The sequence below is a fragment of the Panthera uncia genome, chromosome B4 (genome assembly GCF_023721935.1).
Source record: "Panthera uncia isolate 11264 chromosome B4, Puncia_PCG_1.0, whole genome shotgun sequence".
NCBI lineage: Eukaryota > Metazoa > Chordata > Mammalia > Carnivora > Felidae > Panthera > Panthera uncia.
In genome coordinates this window covers 126,808,071-126,824,467 of record NC_064809.1, presented here as the reverse complement: position 1 = coordinate 126,824,467, position 16,397 = coordinate 126,808,071, and the positions used below count along the sequence as shown (strand labels likewise).

The 16,397-nt window shown below is 40.0% G+C and overlaps 1 protein-coding gene across 4 annotated transcripts in view; it reads left to right on the top strand.

The window, feature by feature from the left end:
• The window catches only part of RBFOX2 (RNA binding fox-1 homolog 2), a 281,688-nt gene that overhangs the window by 68,520 nt on the left and 196,771 nt on the right, over positions 1 to 16,397 (top strand). The gene's annotated exons all lie outside the window — the stretch shown is intronic.

The following is a 16,397-nucleotide window of genomic DNA, read 5'->3' as shown; positions in this document are numbered from 1 at the left end:
AGCACTTAGACCTACTGGCTGCGTTCTCAATCGATGCTTGCTCTAGTTATGGTCATTCGTAAGTATGCATTTCTTTGAACTACGGAGCGATGAGGTAGAAGGTCCCATACACAGCTGCATGTCGAGGAGTGGGGGGAGGGGCGGCAGCAATCTATAGTTTTTAAAGGATTCCCAGAGGATTCTGACGATCAGCCAGATTTGGGGACCGCTGTTTGGGTGTAATCTATTTTGAGTGTGGTCCAAACACCAGTAGCTTCATCATTTCCCCGGAGCTTGTTAGAAATGCAGACTTTTCAGACGCCACCCCAGCCCCGCTGCATCAGAATCTGCATTTTTAACCAGATAATCCGACAGTGACCTGTATGCGCATTAAAATTTAAGAAACACTACTTCTACCAATGGGAGTAATTGGGCGATTACTGCATTTTAAAGGTGAATTCTCTCTCAGTTATTCCCACTGGTGGAAGAGAAGCAGTCTAGCCAGGCTGCTGTGTAGATGAGCGTGCACTTTACCTCCCCTACTGCTCGGCCTAGGGATGAATGCTTTTCTGGGCTGAGTCACCGCGTACCATACAAGGGAAGAGCAGAGTTAGAACTGTGGCTCTGGCCCTACCATTTACTAGCTGTTTGGCCTTGGTCCAGTCATTTACCCTCCGTATGTCTCAGCCTCTTCACCCGGTAACGGAATCATCCCTAGACCACGAAATACTGTGTAGAGAGTATCTAGCACATTACGGTGCCTGCGTGTGTTAGTGCCTTGCCCCCGCCCCCCCTCAACCTTCCAGTGATGATCCGTGTGGTAGTTCTGTCCCTCGGAAAGGGCCACCAGTTGTGACCTAATTCCGTCCTCTCTTGTCCTCCCAGCTATCTCAAGCATTGAGTTGTATGACAGAAAACCGTAGGGATAGTTTTCTTTCCTACTTTGTTCTACAAAATACGTTTTACTTAATGGAGACTGTTACCCAAGAGGGCCGGAAGAAGAGCTATAGGAGGTCCTCTGAGTAGTTGAGCTGGTGCAGGAATCAAGGTATGATGAGATCTGATAGAGGCAGCTCTTTGATGAATTCTTAATAGTTGACCATATGTTTAAAACAATAACATTTGTGCTTAAAAAAAAAATGCCATGTAGCGCTGCCTGGGGGGCTCAGTAGGTTAAACATCTGACTCTTGATTTTGGCTCAGCTCATGATCTTGTTGTTGTGAGATCAAGCCCTGCGTTGGACTCTGTGCTGAGTGTGAAACCTGCTTGGGATTCTCTCTCTCTCTCTCTCTCTCTCTCTCTCTCTCCCTCCCTCCCTCCCTCCCTCCCCCCCCCCCCTCCCCCCTCTCTCCCTCCCTCCCTCCCTCTCTCCCTCTCTCCCTCTCTCCCTATTTCTCTGCCCCTTCCCTGCTCCTGCTCTCTCTCTTTCTTCCCTCTCTCACTACCCCCCTCCCAATAAATACATTAATGAACATTAAAAAAAAACAAAAAATTGTATAGAAAAAAGTCCATAAATTCAGGTGGCTTCATTTGAGGTCCATTAGATCACTTCTAAGCAAGAATTAACATGACGGTTATCAGAAGATCATTGAATTGAAAAGTAAGGAGAATCTTTTTTTTTTTTTTTCCTAACTAGGGTATCCACACAGTAAGAGGAAGTTCAGGGACTTGCTCTGGGGATGCCAGAAATAGATGGCAGAGAGTTTAGGTCAGAGGATCGGCCGCTGTGGCCAATAAGGCATTGGAAGCAGGAGCAGGAGATAGATAGGTCCATTTTCACTCGTTCATACAAACATTAGGGGGACTGAGGGATACAGCAGAATTGTGAACTCAAAGCCTGTAATGAAAATTGTTGTAATAGCTTTCATCTGAAGGGTAGGTAGGTACACTCCTAGGTGCTTTGTATACATTGTGCTTAATCTTAGCATCTGGGCAATGTATAGGCATAATTACATATATTCTACAGATCAGAAAGGTTGAGTAACTCGCCCTTGGTTACCTGCTAATAAGCAACAGAGCTGCTTTGACATCGTGTTGGATAGCAATGTGAGGGATGAGACTGTTACAAAAGGGAAGTTGAAATAGCCAGTAGACACCAGTTAAATAAAATTTATTTTGTCTATGTTGACCTTTTTGGTGAAAGTGTTAATTTAAATTAAGACTATGATATTCAGCATGTTTGCTTATCTTAGAGGGATTTTTTTGAAAGCTGCCAAATTATCCTTTTGGGATAGATTTCCTTTATACTCGGAACTAATTAAGAGATCTCTTTTTTTAAATACCAAAGCTTGTGAAGTCTTCAGTTCATGGAAACACCAGTTTGAATTAAATACTGTAACACAGACTAATTTGTTGGTGGTTATCAATTGGCATATTTAGCCATAATAAGTATTTGCATAATCATGTCTATTATTTCATGCTGATCCAAATACAGATAATTATCAATGATTGCACAAAGTGAATTTCATGCTCCTAGATAGCTTTCTAAGTTTTAGTTGAAAGAACCCCAACCTTGCAATTGGAAGTCTTGGGTTGCATGCCCCTTTTTGTCGTTTATTGCCTTGGAGACCGTGTACGTGTCACTTCACCTTAGGAAGTCTAAACCTGAGTTTCCCTCATCAAACCATAATGTTCTGTGTTTAGCAGGATCGTTATGAATAAGAGGATGCGTTTGATACAAGCTCTGGTCCTCACTGACTATAACCATGAGAGAGTCATTTAAAACCTTGCACTGCTTTGGTTTTCTTATCTGCAAGGTCTGCCTGTGTGTGTGAGTATAGGGTGAGGGGAGTAGAGTGCAGATAAAGGAGCTGGATTAGAATTAGATGGCCTACGTGGTCCCCTCGAGACCTGTGATCTTATAATTGTCAGATCTGCCTATGGTTTGTAGGTGGTGAAGTGTTACGCACAGATAAGGCTTTGTTTCTCGTTCTTGTAATTGTTCTTTAGCTGTGGTAACCTATTAAGGAACAGGTACTGCCAGGTCACTTTGCATGTATTATCTCAGTTAACCTTTGTAACAACTCTAGGAGGTAGGTGGTGTTATTTAGAAGGGGCAGGAAGAATTTGAGGCTCCGAGATGATCAGGGAGCTAGTAAGTGTCAGGGACATAGGTCAGCGTGATACCAACAACTGTACTTTCCTTTCTGTACCTTACTGTGCATGGAATTATTTGTGACATGTTGACACTAGGAAGTATTTGTGGGCTTATTATGTATGCCACAGACAAATTGCTTCTTAGGCCTATTATATACTAATGAGGAAATTCAATAAAATATTTTATTTTTGCAAATCTGTGACACATCTACTATCATTGGGAAGAATATATAAAGATGTATAAGATGTAGTTTGAGAGCTTATGATCTACTTGGAAAGAGAAGGCATAGGCATATACATAATACATTTAGAAATCAGTCTGTGGGAGAATAAAGTCAAATGTGCAGTAAATGCTCTAGTAGTTACAAGAAAGGAGTAGTTAGTATGGGCTAGAGGATTGTTTTGCAAGCTTTTTTTGACCATGACCTACGAAAAGGAGATCCATTTTATGTGGCAGCCTAGTGTATAAATACTTATATGTATATATGTGACTAAAACAAGTTTCATGAAATAATCTTTACTCTTGCTAAATATGCTTGATTCTTTCTTGTTAAAAATTGTGTTGTAGTCTAGTATGATGATTCTTAAAATGTGGCCCATGGACCCCTCAAGGCACTTTTTAAAGAGGGTCTTAAAGGTCAGAACTATTTTTATGATAGCATTAAGATACTATTTGCGTTTTTCACTGTGTTGATATTTGCACTGATACTGCATAAGCAATGATGGGTAGGACTACTGATGGCTCTGGCAAGAATCAAGGCAGTGTAACAAATTGTACCTGTAGTCATGAAATTCTTCACTGCTACACACTTGCAGTTAAAGATGGAAAGAAAAGCCAATTTCACTTAAGAATGTCCTTGATGAAGCAGGAAAAATTATTGCTCTTATTAAATATCCACCTTGATTATGTATCTTTTTAATATTCTGTGTGACAAAGTGGGTTATACATGTAAGGCACTTTTACAGACTGAGTAGGAAGGTTATCTCGAGGAAACACTTTTGTGATTGTTTGAGTTACTAGCTGAACTAGCCACTTTTTTCGTGGAACACCATTTTTACTTAAAAATCAAAATGACTGGGGCGCCTGGGTGGTTCAGTCGGTTGAGCTTCTGACTATGGCTCAGGTCATGATCTCACGGCTAGTGAGTTCAAGCCCCGCGTCAGGCTCTGTGCTGACAGCTCCAGGCTGGAGCCTGTTTCCGATTCTGTGTCTCCCTCTCTCTCTGCCCCTCCCCTGCTCATGCTCTCTCTCTCTCTCTCTCTCTGTCTCTCAAAGTAAATAAACATTAAAAAATAAAAATAAAAATGACTGAAGGGTCTCTTGGGTCGGTTAAGTGTCCAACTTCGGCTCAGGTCACGATCTCATGGTTCACAAGTTTAAGCCCTGCATTAGGCTCTGTGCTGACATCTCGGAGCCTGGAGCCTGCTTTGGATTTTGTGTCTCCCTCTCTCTATGCCCCTCTCCCCACTCATGCTTTCTCTCTCTCTCTCTCTCTCTCTCTCTCTCTCAAAAATAAGTGAACATTAAAAAATACCTAAAAAAATGACTGACTATTGTTATTTAGACTTGCGTATTTGGCATAGATTTTATTAAAAATGAAGTAAAAAAATAGAAATAAAAATGAAGTGACCCGATTTTTCAAGGAAAACAATGACAGTATTTGTTATCAGTGATAACATTTGAGCTTTCAAGGAAAATTCTGGTTGAAATTAGAATTTCAAAAAACTTGTGTCCTGGACAGTGGGCTTGATAGCTCTAGTACTTAGACGTATTCTGATGATACTGATGGTGATATTAGTGAATGTAAATTTTTTTGGTGTTACATAATGGGATATGTCAACATATAGAAAATCTTATAATTTAATGAACCAGCATTTTATAAATGAACCATGCATAACGTTAAATAATCACGATAGGTAGAAATTCATTCAAAATGCAAGACAGACCAATGGATTTTGATGTAATAGAGAATGAAGAAGACTATTATAATAGTCCTGCCTTTTCCAAATACATATGTATGGAAGGCCAGATTTTCTTCTTATATTTCAACGAAAATAACCTATCATGACAGATTGAATGCAGAAGCAGATAGGAGATTCTAGCCATCTTCTGTTAAGTTGGACGTGAAAGGTATTTGCAAAAATGTAGGACAGTGCAACTGTTCTTACTAAATTTTGTTTTTGTTTTATAAAATGTGGTTCATTTTCATAAAATATTTTCATGGTAACATAATGTTTATTATTGGTATTTTAAAATGGATTGACAAATTTTCTAAAAATTACTCAGTTTTAATTTTTAATAGGCAAATACCAATTTATAGCCCACATAAACAAAAGTTCTTTGGAAGCTTTCATAATTTTTTAAGAAAGTAAAGAGATCCTAAGACCAAAAAGTTTGAGAATTGCCACCCTACCTTTTTTTTTTTTTCTTAATATATAATGGTTGAGATCTCTTAAATATGTCACGAATGGGTCTTGACCCAGAGCTTGAAAACGTACTGAGCTAGAGTTACAGGGATTGCCTTGTGAAGGGAGTTGGACTTTGCTAGATTTTACTTAGGTTGAATTGATGTGGGAGAACACCCTAAGGTGTGAAGTAAGTCGAGTAAAGTTGATACCTGGAGATAGCTGTTTGCAGTAATTCTCTGTAAACCCCATTTACATCTTGCCTTCTGTGAGTTCCCCTTGTGATTTCTTCATGCCTTTCTCACTCCATTATCACACCAAGTACACTTGTTCCCTCTGGGCCTAACATTTTATTGCATGATTCATGCCGTATTTATTTACATGCCTCTCTCTCTTACTGGACCAGGAGTTCCTTAAGAGAAGAATTAGTGACCTATTTGTCTTTCTATTTCTACCATGGTACAAGACCCATGAAAATCCCTTAATAAATGTTTGTTGAAGAAATAAATAAATGGGGAGGAAAAAGGAATGACCGGTAAGGCCAGATTTAGGGTGTTAGGAGCTTGAACATGGAAGCAGTGAAGGGCCATTAGCATGGGAGTGATATGGGCGATGTTTTATGAAATTAAACCTGGCCTTCCTTGGTAAGAAAATTGGGAAGAGGTGGATGGCGGCTGCTGGATGAGCCAAAGAACTATTATTACGGTAACTTAGGCTTGACTCAGGTGATCCAGGCCTAGATTAGGTGAATGCTTTTGTCATAGATAATGAAAGACATGTATCCTGAGGAATATTTACAAAAGCATAAACATAATCACACCCATGCTACCTAACATTTATTGAATACTTATAGTATCCTGAATACTGTGTTAAGGACTCAGTATGTATTATCTCATTTAATTTCCACAGCATCCTTGAGAGGTACAGTTGTTTCCATTTTTTTGATGATTAAGTAAAAATAATACATGTTCATTGTTGAAAAATTAGAAAATGCAGATAGGCAAAAGAAAAGTAGTGTGTATCATTGTAAATCGAAACTCGACACTGAGAGACAATCACTGAATATTTTGGGATATATCCTTTTAGACTTAAGAAGAAAAAGGTGTGTGTGCTGATATATGACTGCATATAAGGAAACCCTGAATATCAGGCTTTATGCTGTTTCCCCATCGAAAGGATGGGCTAACCTAAATATATAAACTTTTAGGGATGTTGACGAAAGAGGCAAATGTCTTTAAGATGTTAATTTTATTCATGCATATCCAAAATAATATACAAAATTATGTAAGTAGAAACATTTTATCTTTTAGGGTTTTTGAAGAAGATAAATACATACTCTACTATATCAGTGTCCGTATCTTTGCTTAGAACCATTTGAAGTCTTCACACAGCTTTCTAGGCTATATGGTGAGATACAGCACTCATATCTGTTATAAGTCGCAGATGATTTTATTTCAAGCTCTAAGTATCCATTCAGATGACACCAGGAAGGTTGGTTTTCTTTATTTGTGCTATATTGTCTACTGCATTGCTCAAAAAAAGTCTTTTTTTTTTTAATTGAGTTGAAATTCACCTAAAATTCAACCTTTTCAAATGAACAATTTGGTGGTATTTGTTGCGTTCACAGTGTTGTGCAGCAACCACTCCTATCCGTTTCCGAACATTTTCATCACCCCCAAAAGAACCCCACACCCACTCAGCAGTCACCCTCCATTTTCCCTTCTCTTCGGCCTCTGACAATCACCAGTCTGCTTTCTGCCTCTATGAATTTACTGTTCTGCATATTTCATATAAATGGAATCATACAATATGTGACTTTTTGTATCTAGCTTCTCTCATTTAGCATAATGTTTTCAAGGTTCATCCATATTGTTGCATATATCAGTACTCTGTTTTTCTTTATAGCTGAATATTCCTTTGTATACATATTGCCACAATTTGCTTATCTGCTCTTTAGTTGATGCACATTTGTGTTGTTCCTGCCTTTTAGCTGTTGTGCATAGCACTTTGATGAACGTGTGTATAAGCATTTGTTTATCTGTTTTTGGTTCTTTGGGGAATATACCTAGGAGTGGAATTGCTGGGCCATATGGTAATTCTATATTTAACTTTTTGAGGAACCACTGAACTGTTTTCTGTAGCAGCTGAACCATTTTATATTCCCACCAGCGGTGTACAAGGGTCGGTTTGTCAATTTATTTTTAATGAGGAACACAATAAGATGGGGGAAAGTAAAGAGAAAATATGTGTGGCCTTTGAGTTTATTAGAGCTTTGTATCTCAGATTTTGCCTGACGGACTTATTAAATATTTAACATCACTTCAGCGCTGAGAATGAAATTTAGCGTAGGGAAATGTATCTAATCTATTTTAAGTGGTAGCAGACTAAGAAGTGAAGATTGGAGAAGTGAAAGAAGGGAAATTTAAATAGACTTGAAATTCCTTGAAGGCAAAGGACCTATTCAACTTTGCGTCCTCTGTATTTAATAAAATGCTTGGCGTGGCATAGGTTGTGCTGGATTTCCCCAAGACTATCCTAGGGCCAGCGATTCACTGGCATGTACAGAACTCCACATGTAGTTCATATGCATGGCTCATGTTCATTGTCATGGCTGTGAATTATAACATTGAAAGTGCAAAGCAGAACCAGCAGTGGGAAAGAGCGCCTGGGGGTGAAGTCCAGAAGAAATCAGCCTCAAGCTTCCAAGAGTTCTCTCCCAGGGGAGTCACACAGGATGCGCTTTGCTTCCTCCAGCAGCAAGTTGTGACAGTGTCGTCTATCAGGGAAGCTTATTGGAGACATAGCGCTGAGATTTTTCTTCTTTGAGGGTAAGTGGGAAGGGTTGTTCACAGAGGACCTCTGCCTACTACATACCACAAATCCAGACTTTTCCGAAGGAAATGTTCAGCATAAACCGTATTGTTTGCAGAATTCAGGCACGGTGGGCCGCTCTTATCAGTTCTGGGGACAGAACCCTCCCAGAATGAAATCTAAGTTCTCGGACACCGACCAAGACCAACCTCGCAAGCTGCCCTTTCTAAGGATGGCAGTCAAGCCTGCTATGTTCATTCTTTTCCTATGCTTAGGTGTTTTCGTTCCTTAAAAAGTGTTGCTAGGTTCTGTGAAAAAAAACTAAATACCATAGTAGAGAACCAGCAGGGACTTTAGTGTTAGACAGACCTGCATTTGTATTACTATAGGCAAATTGCATAGTTTTCTGAGCTTCAGTTTTCTTACTATAGAGGGAGACATTGTGGAGTTTCATGAGAATACCAAGTGGTAATGTGAAGAACACTGATAACGTAAAGACGCTACGCATAGTGTCTGCCCTGTGTATAGTAAGTAGCTGTCAACGTTTTGTTTCAGCTCACCCGTATCAGGAAATAAAGAGAACTCGAAAGAGTAGCAGATGTACTCTAACAGCAAGTGTAATATAATGTAATAATCACATATATATATCATGTATATATTACGTATATATGATTATTACATTATATTATACCTGCTATTATATTACATCTGCTACTGGAGTTTTCTTTACTTCCTGATACAATATTGATATAATTAATATCTAATAGCAATACCCCTGGGGCTGAGATAAGGCACCAAAGGAAGAGCCTACCTCCCCTACCCCAGCGGCTGAGATCTGGACTTGGTTGGAGAGGGCGTGGCTGTGGCTTTCTGAGTGGCAGAGAAGTAATTCCCCTGTGATGCCAGACCTGCAGAACTTGTTGGAACTCTGCCTTTTTAAAAGTTGCCCAAAATCTATCTTCTAGGGTACAGGTTTTCTCTGCTGTCTGAAAGTAAAGTGTTCCTGTGAAACCTTTTGTAATCCAAAATGGAGTAAAGTGAAGAAACGATTACTATTAATATATATGGAGAAATTTTTGAACATTTCTAGCCTCCCAAAACAACTTCTCTTAAGTGTTTTTGGTACCTTTGGACACGCGTTGCTAACGGATGCACAAAACAAAGATAAAGCACAGACGCTCACAAACCAGATACTAATGTAGCTTTTTCTTTCAAGTGAAGTGGTGTAAGATAAATGTTCAGGAAGAGGGGGATGCGGGTCTTGAGGAAAGCTGTTGACAGGGAGTTGTCCTACCAGAGGTCCTGTGCCATATACCAGCCCAGGGGGGGTTCCTAGGGGAAGCTGCTGATGGCGAGGTGCTGCTGCCTGCTATTTTGCACTGCAGGAGCTGGAAGGGAGGAAGAGTCCTTGTCTTGTGGGAAACTGCTGAGAAAGCACCTTGGGACCTGGAAGCAAAACCCTTTCCGCTAAGATGCATTTCCTGTGCTCTCTGCTGACACAGCTTGGCACCGTGCATGCTGTCGAAGGGAACCTGCTTAAAAGGCTCAGATCCATTTTCAGAGAGCAGGCAAAAAGGATGTATTTGGAGCTGGGAGTCAACTAATTGATAAGCAGCATATGGGTAGAACACATATTTAATTCCAGATGCTCAGAAGCCAGGAAGAAGATGGCAAATAGAGATCTAAGGTACCCAAATGTCAGTAAGCCACATGCAAAAAACAAAACAAAACAAAACAAAACAAAACCCAAAACAAACAAACAAACAAAACCAACTTGGACACTTATACCATACACAAAAATTAACTCAGAATGGATCTAAGACCTAAACACAAGAGCTGAAACTGTAAAACTCTTAGAAAAAAACACAGGGGTAAATCTTTCTGACCTTGGATTTGGCATCTTGGATATGACACTGAAAGTACAGATAAAAACAACAACGACAGGTAAATTGAACTTCAGGAAAATGAAAAACTTCTGTGGATCAAAGGATATATACCATCAACAGAATGGAAAGTAGCCCCAAATGGGAGAAAATATTTACAAATCATTTATCTAGTAAGGGATTACTATCCAAAATATTTAAAGAACTCCTTCCTACAACACGATAACAACAAAACAGGTCTAGGTGGTTTCACGGTGGGTGTCTTGGCCACAAGCAGTTTTGCTCCGTAACAAAATGGTTGTAAGGCAATTTTGTAGTAAAGGGTAAAAAATAACTGGTTGACAGTTTGGTTTGACAGTTGTTGGTTTCATTGAGTGGTGACAGTTTGGTTTCATTTCTCTATCGACATAGTACTCCTGTCTTTATATTATTATATAAGTCTTAGGCCTCCTTGTCAAGGTCCATATGGTGGCATAGTTTTGAACCCTTATCTCCCAAAGAACTTTGTAATGTCTGTTGGCAAACATGTGACAGGATGCCAAGAACAACAGTGTAGAAGGCTTTCACGATGCAGTACAGAGTCTAGTTATTAATAGACACCCTAGTATTTGGAAATGGATGCCTCTTCTAATGAAGTAAGAAGTTCTAGTGAAAGAAAAAGTGAGATGCCAAACAAGGAGACCAATCAGGAAGCAAAAAAAAAAAAAAAAAAAAAGTAAAGTACTAAGCATAATACGATGAATGACAGACTTGGAAGACAAGTGCTAGGCATAATTTAAATATTAAACATAGAATTGCCAATAATCCAGCCATTCTGCTTCTGGATGTATACCCACAGAAGTGAAAGCAGGGACTCCATATTTGCACACCCACGTTCATAGTAGCCTTATTCACTATAGCCAAAAGGTGGAAGCCACCCAGTGTACGTGAAGAGATAAATAGTTAAACAGAAGGGGTCTATCTATACAATGCAATATTGGCCTTAAAAAGAAGGAAGTTCTGACTTAAGCTACAGCGTGGATGAACCTTGAATACATTATGGTTAAGTCAGAACTTCCTGAACACTGGTTTTTTGAACACTGGTTACAAAAGGTTATGGTTCCACTTACATGAGGGTCCTGGAGTCGTCGACTTTACAGAGACAAAGTAGAATGGGGGTTGCCAGGGACGGGGGAAGGGGAGAATGGGGAATCGAAGGAGTAGTGAGTTTCACTTGGAGACAGTTCTGGAGACAGTGGTGAAGGTTCTACAACAGTGTGCGTGTACTTAATGCCACAGAACTGTACACTTAAAAATGGTGGAAATGGCAAATTTTATATTATTTCTATGTAACAACGATTTTTTAGAAAAGGAAAAAATAGAAACTGCTGAAGAATATTTATAGTCTGATGTCAGACCTTGGTACCGGAAGGAGTAGATGGAAGGGGAATTTTATTTATTATGTATGTACTTGGAAATACAATTTGGTTATCATGATTGAATTTTAATTAAAAAAATAAGTTAGAACCGAATGGGTTTGTAAGGAAATTGAAGAACTGGGAGTGTTAGCCAGTCAGGAATTGATCCCAGCAGGGTGGATTGCTAGATTGTGTGGAGCATCCATACATATGTCACAAGAGGCCGAGTTGCTTTGGTCACCTTAGAGCTAATCGCATTGATTTTTCTCTCGTTGAATGCTGGAATGGATTCATAACGTTACTAGTTGTTACCTCGTGTTTGAACACCTTCAGGTGATGCGGGATGGCCATTCCGCACGTATTTTTAAAGAACTGGCTTTAACATAAGCTAAGAAAAATCGATTGTTGTTGATTTGGAAATTTGTTACTTTGTAGGAATGAGTCCTCTAGACTGATTGAATTTCTGGAGTCATTTGCGACTGATAGACAGGGGGGCGGGGAGGGAATTCTTGTGGAACTCCCTTACAGTGTGTTACATCCGAGAGATTAAGGAATTTGGCCAGAGTCACACAGTTAGAGAAGGTGGCACAGCCGGCTGTCTCACTCCCAGAGTCCATGCTTTCTCTATCGCTTACGAGTGGAGCTCCTTACAGCGGCAGTGAGCAGAGTCTGAGGCGTCAACAGCTTCCATGATTTGAGAGTCCGGCTGTAGGTTCTCTTTTCTGGCTGCTTTGTTGAATGACTGTGGGCAGAGTACTTCTCTTGCAGTGTCAGTTTCCTCAGCTGTAAGAAAAGGGTTTTGATTGGTTATCTCTTTGAACTCTGTGGTTGTTCTTGAAAAGAGGACGTTTTAGTGTGTTCCAAAGGTGGGCTGCCAGGACCCAGTAAATCCCTGTGTCAGCTTTTAGCATGAACGTATTACTTACACTGGGGCATTTTTATTTTAACTTAGAAAAGAAAAAAAGAAGACGGTGTTTGGGGTGGGAGGTGGTGAGTATAACAAAGTACTATCATCAGTTGTCTTGACTGGGATGTAGAATAAATTATGTCTTATTTTACTGGATCATGAAAGCTTGGTTTACCAGTTACCAGTTGCATTTATGTTGGGACCGTGTTGTTAGATACCGCCAGATTCATATCCCTTCTAAGTCTTCATCTTGTCTCTGGGTACCTTGAATCCTATATGGCTTGGAAGCAGAATGATGCCCTGGGATTGCTTAGCAATCTGTCTTCCTGAGCCGAAGATTCTTGTTACTGGGATTGGTTTTTGCATGCCATAACATATGGAATTTAGGTACTAGTCTTCAGTTCCTGTGGTCTCCCCTCCCATGTCCATACTTGGAAAACAAGTTACTTTGGTTGCAAAACAAGGTAGTGAAATATCTTAGGAAACTCGACTCGCTTTTTCCAGCCAGTATGGTTTAAATCAATCTTCCTTCCATTGTTAAATGTGCATAGGGTAATGTGAGGTTCATTTTCAGCCACAAATAAATCTGTGAAAAATCTGGACTTGTTAGCATTGCCCAAGTTTTGTTTGTAGAGGACAGCTTTGTTTCTTTCCTTCGCTTCTTTTTACTTTTCCTCTCCCCAGATTGCCTGGTGGCAGGAATTTACTTTGTTCCATTCTCAATATTTTTCTTCCTCTTTCATTTGGTGAAATGGGTTTGATTTTGTTAGACACGAAAGACAACCAGGTGCGTTTTGATTTTTTTTTTTTTTAATTATTGCTTGATGTAACTTCATTGTGCATTTCCGGTTTTCTACACCCTGCCCCTAGACAGTCCTCATCAGTGATAGAAGCCAGTGAGAAATACCCTTGTAATACATCTCTGGATGTTGAACACACAATCTGTTACGTAGGTGAAACCAGGGAAGTTTGGCAGAGGGTGTCCTTCATAGGCTCCTGTTAATATTTCATGGATCATTCCATTGCTTAGAGGTTATGGTTAAAGTATTCTATCACTACTATATTTGTGTATGAATGTAGGGATTTTTTTGATCTTCAGTGTTGTTAATTTCTCCTATCACTTCTTTTTTAACTGTATTTTAAAAATGCTTAAGGAAGGGCACCTGGGTGGCTCAGTTGGTTGAGTGTCCGACTCTTGGTTTCTGCTCAGGTCATGAACCCATGGTTGTGGATCAAGCCTTGTGTTGGGTTCCACGCCGAGTGTGGAGTCTGCTTGGGATTCTCTCTCTCTCCTCTGACTCTCTTCCCTGTGCTCTCTTCTGTTTCTGAAAAATAAAAGTAAATGCTTAAGGAAACAGTACCTTTTGCTTTTCAAAAAAGAAAACAGATATGGTGTCTTTCAGAAAAAAGAAATGTTTTTTTTTTTTTAATTTTTTTTTTTTTTTTTAGTTTATTTTTGAGACAGAGAGAGACAGAGCATGAATGGGGAGGGGCAGAGAGAGAGGGAGACACAGAATTGGAAGCAGACTCCAGGCTCTGAGCTGTCAGCACAGAGCCCGACGCGGGGCTCGAACTCATGGACCGTGAGATCATGACCTGAGCTGAAGTCGGAAGCTCAACCGACTGAGTCACCCAGGCGCCCCTGAAATACCGTGTCTTTTAAGCATGCATCGGTCAGTCATGGTGCTGAGGTGTGGTCCTCCAGTGAGCACCCCCCCCATTCCCACACACACTGTTCTAGAAGATCTTCTGGAGGCCTGACTGTTGTTGGTTATGGGATCAGTCACATTCTTTTGTAATTATTATGAGTTTGAGCTCCTCAAGGCAAGGATACCAACGCTGTGCTTGTCATAAGGTAATTGTTCGATCACTCATACTGAATAAAGGAAGGATTCTTTGGCTTAAGTGGATTTTTCAAACATAGGTGCATGTGGGAGCTTCTAAGCCACCTGTGAAAGAATACAAAAGTCAGCTGCTGTTTTTCTTCTCTCGGTGTCCACTCTACACGCATGATCCACTGCAGTTCTCTATTTGACCATTACTTAAGGAGCCTTCTGTTACAGGCCTGCTAACCAGAAGCTTCCAAACAGGTTTACTTGCTGACCTCTAGTCACTAAGGATTCTTGTGGTTTGTATTTTATTTCTTATATCTTCTTCTTATTTTTGAGCAGCCTCTGTGCCTACGCAGAGTCCGTTTTGAACTCTTCCGGTCTTGCTCGGCCAGAACGTTTGCTTATGTAGGCCCACGCATAGCTGCTGAAGCCTGTTCTCTTGGAGTTTAACACGTCCGATTTCTAGCCTGTCCGTTCCATTAGCCAGCCTTGTAATTCCATGTCTACTTTAAGTATCAGTTATTATTTTCACACTGATTAAGAACTCAGATCTGCACATCTTGGACTGTCAACATTGTCCCAGGGCCAGAGGAGTGTTCTTTACTATGGTCACGAGGCAGCAGAGGTACTGGGTACAGAGTTAAGGCCTAAGTGTGAAGGTGCCTCAGCCACTGTCATTAGCTGTTTGGCCTCAAGCAAATCACTTAATCTTTCTGAGATTCAGTTTTGTTATCTGTAAAATGAGGGTCATAAAACCTATTTTCTGCATCATGAGGACTAAATAAGATTATATGAAGGTGTTTTTGGAAGTTATAAAGCACTACGGAACACTGGCAATGGTGACTTTTTTTAGTTCTTTATAATGTTCCAAGCAATATGTGGATTTTACATTTCGTCACATTGAAACAATTCAGATAAAGCATGCCCTTTCAGCCTTCCACAGATCATACTCTTCTCCCTAGAGGTAACCCCTGTGCATTTATTTACTTTCTAATATGCATGTAGAAATACCTCTTAAAATGTTTTTTTTTTTTTTTAATATTTATTTTTGAGAGAGAGAGAGAGAGAAAGAGACAAAGTGTGAGAGGGGCAGGGAAAGAGAGAGAGGGAGACACAGAATCTGAGCTGTCAGCACAGAGCCCGACGCGGGGCCCAAACCCACAAACCATGAGATCATGACCTGAGCCGAAGTCGGATGCTTAACCAACTGAGCCACTCAGGCACTCCTGTAGAAATACCTCTTTAAAAAACAGCACGCTATTCTGCTGTCATTTAGTATGACTTGAGATAGTTCATAGAGGTTTTATATTTTTAAAAGCTTGCACAGGGGTGTCGAAATAATAGAATAGCATTAGTTTCTCATTATTAACGGAGACTGAGGTTCTTTCCAGTTTTTCACTCTGAGAAGCAGCACCGCGTTGAAAGTCTTTGCACACGATTCTTTGAGCACGTGTGCAAGTGATTATCTAGAGTGGCTGCACAGGTCAGAGATGTGAAATTACAAGAAGGTATGTGCATTTAGCATTTTAATGATTATTGTCAAATTGCTCTCCAAAGCAGTGGTCTCAATATACTTCTGTTCTTACTATTAGATGTGAAGGTGCCTATTTACTCTTCTTGCTAACTCGGGATGTTTTCATGTTCATTTTTGCCAGTCTCAGAAGTGAAAAATTATACGTCAAATCCAAAAGAACGTTCATAGAAAGCATGGTTTGTGAGTGCAAACAGAAAGCATAACTGGAAACAGTTTAAAAATCTATTAACAGGAAAGTAAGGCTGGTCCATAAATTGCGGCATAGTCGTAAATAAGATAGGGTACCAAACAGTAATCCCCGTTAGTGAAATACAGTAACTGTTCATAAGGGGAGTTGAATCTCATGGTTTTGAGCAAAAAAAGGAAATTGCTGAAGAATGCGTACAATAAGATCCATTTTTATAAATTAAACAATATGCAAAGTTAATGCATTTTGGAGGGACAGATTTGTACATGATAAAGTTAGAAAGGTGAGCGAGCCTTTGTCATTAAGTGTAGGCCACTTTCAGAGAGACAGAGTTTCTGAGAGCTGGTGAGTTCCAAGGAGCCTG